The following is a 6,000-nucleotide window of genomic DNA, read 5'->3' as shown; positions in this document are numbered from 1 at the left end:
TGATACTAGTATGTATAACAAAAGAATCAAATTTTTATGTTGGTTTCAAATATGCAGTTTAGTCTTACCAATCACAGGTTATCAGTCTGAGAAAATTTGCCATAATTTCAAAAAAAGGAGAAAAACCTAGAATTAATAGAATCTCAATGAAAGTCACACCATTGCATCGCAATATAGAACCCTATTTTAGAGGTTTCAGGCTCCTATCTGAAAAAATGCGGTATTTTTGGCCGGAAGAAAGATCACGTCTACAAATATCGTCTACAAAACGATCCAACTTGGAATTGGATCGCTTCTATGGGGTTTCACATTTGATATTTTTTTTTTCTCTCTTATTAGTTTAAAACTAACCTTGTCGGAGGTAAACATGATCTACCCGACGAACTTTCTTGGGGAGACTCAGACTCCTGTGGAAGCCCTAATCGTTTTCTTTTTTCACCGTAATGCTTACAGGACTTTTTGGTAACATCAGAATCCGAGTGAGACCTAATTTTTGTCGCTTCGTCAAATTTTTGCAGTAACTTTTCCTCTTGTTGTTTTGCTTTTAATTTGAGCTGTTTGGCTACCTGAGCTGCAGATTTTGACGGACCTTTTGGAGACCCAGTTGGGTGAACTGTCCTCCAAAGTTTTTCTCGAAGCGTTAACCCTTCTGCTCCATGAGCTTCGGTATCAGTTGACGAATCGTCAGTGTCCTCTGAGGTCATTTTCTGTCGTAGTCCAGCTGGTCGCTGTATTATCTGTTTTTGTTTCAGTTCTGTTGGGGATTCCAAAGAGTAAATTTTTTTAAATCCTCTGCTGGTGTTGGATTTAGAAATCTAGTGAACTCCGTCTTTGGTTCTTTGGCTCCACTAGTGATGGCGCCACAAGTGTAATCACCACTGTCCAGAAATCCCTTGTTTGCATACTCCTCGCAGTCTTGCGTGCGACTTCGCCCACAATATGGACAAGTTAGTAATTTTCTTCCTTTGGTAAGTTTATATTTGGTGTATTCGCATGTTCTCCCATTTGCAAACTATTTGGTGGATGAGCTATTAGGGTGATAGCTTCTGTAATGGTGGAGGGATTGATTGCCGGAGGAATCGGTGAACTCTGTTTAGTTGGAAAGAAATGTTGCTTTGGATTCTCGTCTCCAGATTCGACGTCACTCGATTCGGTTGAATCTGACAAGTCTTTCTTCGGGTTGTATTGTTTGAGGTAGTCCATCCAAGTGCGTGCTAGATACTCCTTTAATTCCTCCCATTTGTTATAATTGTTAAAAAGATCTAAGAACTGATATGGTTGATGTGTTAGAACCGGGGCTGCCATTTCATCGGTATCTAAATAATTTTCCTGCACAGGTTTCACTTTCCATGGTTTGGGATAGAAACCAGGTTTGATGCGGTTATGGTGTACTATTTCCTCTGTTTGTTTGTTTGAATGCCTCGAGATATATGTTAAATTGTTGGAAAGAATTTTTATCACACGAAAAGGTCCATCCCATTTTTCTTTTAGCTTTTTTGTTCCTTCCAAATTTGGTTTTTGAACTCAGACTATATCTCCTATTTTATATTCCCGTGTATTTTTAACTCTACGATCATATTTATCTTTTTGTTTTACCTTAGCTTTTTCTAAGTTTTTAGCTACCTGTTCCATTGCCTTTTTCATTCTCATAATCATTTCTTGTTTATACTGATCCAGATTATAGTATACACGCTCATTACCTATAGACTCCATACAAATCTTGGGATCCCGCGAGTGCTGTATGAAAAACGGCGTGTCTCCTAAAGTTGCAGAATAAGCGGTATTTATTGCGAATTTCTACAAACGGCAGGTGATCGTCCCAATGATTTGGTTCTTGCTTAGCATGAGTACCCAACATGTATGCAAGCTCACGGTGTTTACGTTCTACTTTCCCATTACACATGCCCATATAAGCTGATGTATACCACCTCTTTATCGTAAGGTAGGTGGTGACTTCGTCTAGTTGTTTAGCCCAAAAGCAAGGCCCATTATCTGTTAGAATGGTTTTGGGAAAAATACCATGTTCCAAAAATAAGCGAGTGACTAGAGTTTTTGCAATAGTGCTTGCTTTTTCATCAGGCACAGGGTAGGCGTATAAAAACGAGTTGAAATGGTCCACGATGGTGAGAACACACCTGTTTCCTTGAGCTGATACTGGAAGTCCATCACCTGAGCCCCAGATTTCAATTGATATCAAGTCTCCAACTCCTGCTGGTACTCCATAAGTCTCCAATTCTGCTCTTGGCATTGTTTGTGGTGATTTGTGTTTTGCGGAATCTTCGCTGCTCTGAATAAATTCTTTGACCTTTTTATACATATTTGGAAAATGGAAATTTCCCTTGATTCTACCCATGGTTTGTGCTTCTCCCATATGGCACCCATTTACGACATGTGAGAAATAAATAACTTCTCCCTCCATACTCTTTGGTATAACTGGTATTAATCGGGTGTCATTTTGCCTATACGCCTGTAATGGCCTGTAGTATCTTCCTAAGACATTTTAGTCTTCGCCTAGTTCGTAATGATCTGTCCTTCATATGATGATTGTATTGTTCGGTTAATTCCTTACCTTCCGCTATAAATTTTTTCTTTGATGAGCAAAAATCGTCTTTGTCCTGATGAAGTGCTATGTTTCTTATCGAAAAGATGGCACTCTCCTCTTGTATTTCGGCTATAGTCAGAGATTGTTCTGATATTTCCTTTGGATCTCGAGACCAAAAATCTGGCAATATGTTACTACGCCCTTTGATGTAGATTTCAGTATAGTCAAAAGCTTGAAGACGAAGCACCCATCGTGTTAACCTTGTGGAGCTGTTTTGCATAGTATGCCACCAAATTAGCGATTTTTGGTCTACCCTCAAGGTAAATTTCTTCGCCAAGAGAAATTGTCGAAAATGTTCCATATACACGACGACAGCTAAACATTCTCTTTCAACTGTGGAATACTTTCTTTCAGCCTCAGTTAAAGCATGACTCGCATATTGAACAATCGATTCTTTTCCATTAGGATTAATATTGAAGAGCATGGCTCCTATACCTACTGATGATGCATCCGTTTGTAAGCAAAAATCATGAGAAAGGTTGGGAAGCTCTAAGACAGGAGCTTTTAACAATTCCTGTTTCAGCCTTGAATGGGCTTCTACTGCTGCTGGAGGACATTCGAAATTTCCAGATTTCTTAAGGAGGTCGGTAAGAGGTTTAGCGATAGTAGCATAATTTTGAACGTAGCGCCGGAAATAGCTTGATAATCCACACACTGATCTACAGGTTTTCTGATTATTTGGAGGCTTTAGTTGCTTGATAATTTCTAGTCTATCTGGGTTTGGAGGGATGGTCCCTTGATTTATTTGATGACCTAAGAAAACCAGCTTCTGCACCAATATTTGTAGTTTTTGGGGTTTCAATTTCGAACCTGCTCTCTCGAATTTTCCCAAAATTCGTTTCAGTCCATCCAAATGACTTTCAATTGTTTCAGTGAACAAAATGACATCATTCAAATAGCTCAGTGTGTCTGTTGTCTTTTTGGTGTTAGTGTGAGAAAACGCTTCCTGATCGTTCTCTTTCAGAACCAAATTCATGAGTCTGCTGAAGCAATTCGGACTGAAAGATAAACCGAAAGGCATCCGCTGAAATGTGAATGTCCTACCGTCATCCAATATGACAGTAGCCTTATGCTTGGTTTCGGGATCTAGTGCTATTTGCCAGTAACCAGCTGTCAGATCGAAACTAGTGTAGAAATTAGATCCTCCTAGTGAGTCCAAAATGGAATCTATGCGGGGAAGTTTCATTACATCTTTCACTGTAACAGCGTTCAAGGCTCTAAAATCCACACAACATCGCCATGTGCTATCTTTCTTTCGCACAATAACCAATGGAAAACACCATTCGCTAACAGCTTCTTTGATTACCCCTTGTGTTTCCATGTCTTTAATTTGTTCATCCAGCCACAATCGTAAATGATACGGTGTTTTGTATGGTTCCTTTCTGATCGGGGGGCCTTCTGTGGGTATTTTGTGTGTAATTAAATGTGTTAAGCCATAATCAGACTTGTGTCTGGCGAAAGTCCATTTGTATTCCCACAAAATCTCACCAACTTGCTCTATGGTGCTGTGCGACAAATGTTTAAGGTCCAACTGTGCCAAGAATTCAGTTGTTGTCATGCCATTTTCCTCCTGCTTTGATCATGGTGTATTAAAAGATGTATCATGTACGCTATTTGCCCATAACTTGGAATTTTCAAGTTACCTGATATGTTCATGAGAAATCTGTTCTGCTACTCCTAGCTTAATTTTTGGAATCTTGACCTTTTGATTGCTCAAATTTGACACTTTCAAGTACGCTGTCCCCCTTTCTATGGTCAAAAGCTGACTTTCAATAAAAATCAAAGAATATTTCTCTAGCGTATAGCCTTCTATTAAAGCAGTTATTTGCTTATTGGGTTCAGTATTTGTTGTTGCTGAAACCTGAATGCAAGTCCCTGCCTCTATTGTTACATTATTATTAAGCTGTAATTCATATTTTGGGCAAGGATCAGTATCTTGTAAAGTTGTGCAATTAAAATCCCTTTTTATTGTGGGGCTAGTGATTTTGATTTCATTACTGGTCGGATTCTAAATTATACCATATTTTCGAAGTGCATCTACCCCTAGTATGCATGGAAATGGCAGTTTCCTGCAAATAATCTTACAGTTTCCTGCAAAACATCCTATGTTTTTTTATTTTCTACTTTTAACATCTTCACTGCACCCATCCTCTTAACTAATAATATTACTTGGTTTTGTGAAACTGTCCACTTGATCGATTTCCTAGTTCACAGGAATATTTTTCATTTATGCTTTAGGATTCGTAATGATAAATAACTAATTGGGGAAAAATTTGGAACGGAAGTTTCATTTGCATGTACCCATGTCTACGGAGGAGGAGAATTTGAAGGTAGTTACTTGTGTCTTGGAGGGTTGAGTTATTTCATCGCGAGGAGTATCGTATCTAGTACAATAATTTAAAATTATGACTATAGCTTCTTTTGTAATAAGAAATTTTGCTTGCTGTTTATTGGATATAATGCTGGTTACAATACAAAATGCAAGTCATCTGGTAACCTTCATGGCCACAGAGGAAAGATTTGTCGTGCAAAATAATAGTATTTATGTGTATTTTTTTGTAAGTAGGATGGTTGTTGTATACGTGTGATTTAGTATTATTACCATTTAGAATAATATAAAATAGTACTTTTAGATTGTGGTGAATAGAAGACTCCCACCTGCTGCTAATGGGGGCAGCCCGTAGGGGGAGTTTCTTAGCAGGTGCTACAAAAATGTTATGTATGTATTTGTCAAATATGATTACCTTATCTTATCCCTTCTCAACGATTCGAAGTAAGGAGCGACCTGGCTCAATAGTAACCGAAACTCTAAAAAACAGAATTTTGATACCAACAGACAAATCAAAAGAATCGGATTTTTGTGCTGATATCAAATATGTAAGTTTCATTAAGCTTAATTTTACCCATCAAAGGTTACGAGCCAAAGAAAATTTGCCTGATCTTCGAAAAAAGAGGGGACACCCCCTAAAAGTCATAGAATTTTACTGAAAATCACACCAGCAGATTCAGCGTATCAAAGAACCCTACTATAGAGGTTTCAAGCCCCTATCTGGGAAAATGTGGTATTTTGTAATTTTTGCTGGAAAAAAGATCACGGATGCGTGTTTATTTTTATTTTTTTCCAGGGGTGATAGTATCAACCCAGTGGGCCTGGAAATTCTGGAGAGGGTCATTCAAAAGGAAATGAAATGTTCTAGTGCCCTTTTTAAGCGACCAAAAAATTGGAGGGCAACTAGGCCTCTTTCCACGCTACTTTTTTCCCAAAATCGTCTGATAAAAATTTTAAGGTAGCTATTTGTTCAGCATAGTTGAAAGGCCAACTAACTATATTTTGGAGATAACATGACCCCCCCCCCACAGCCCTTGGGGAAAGGTCCTTAAGTTTTCAAATTTGTCCA

The sequence above is a fragment of the Artemia franciscana genome, chromosome 17, assembly GCF_032884065.1.
Source record: "Artemia franciscana chromosome 17, ASM3288406v1, whole genome shotgun sequence".
Classification (NCBI taxonomy): Eukaryota; Metazoa; Arthropoda; class Branchiopoda; order Anostraca; family Artemiidae; genus Artemia; species Artemia franciscana.
Note: the sequence above shows the minus strand (reverse complement) of the source record.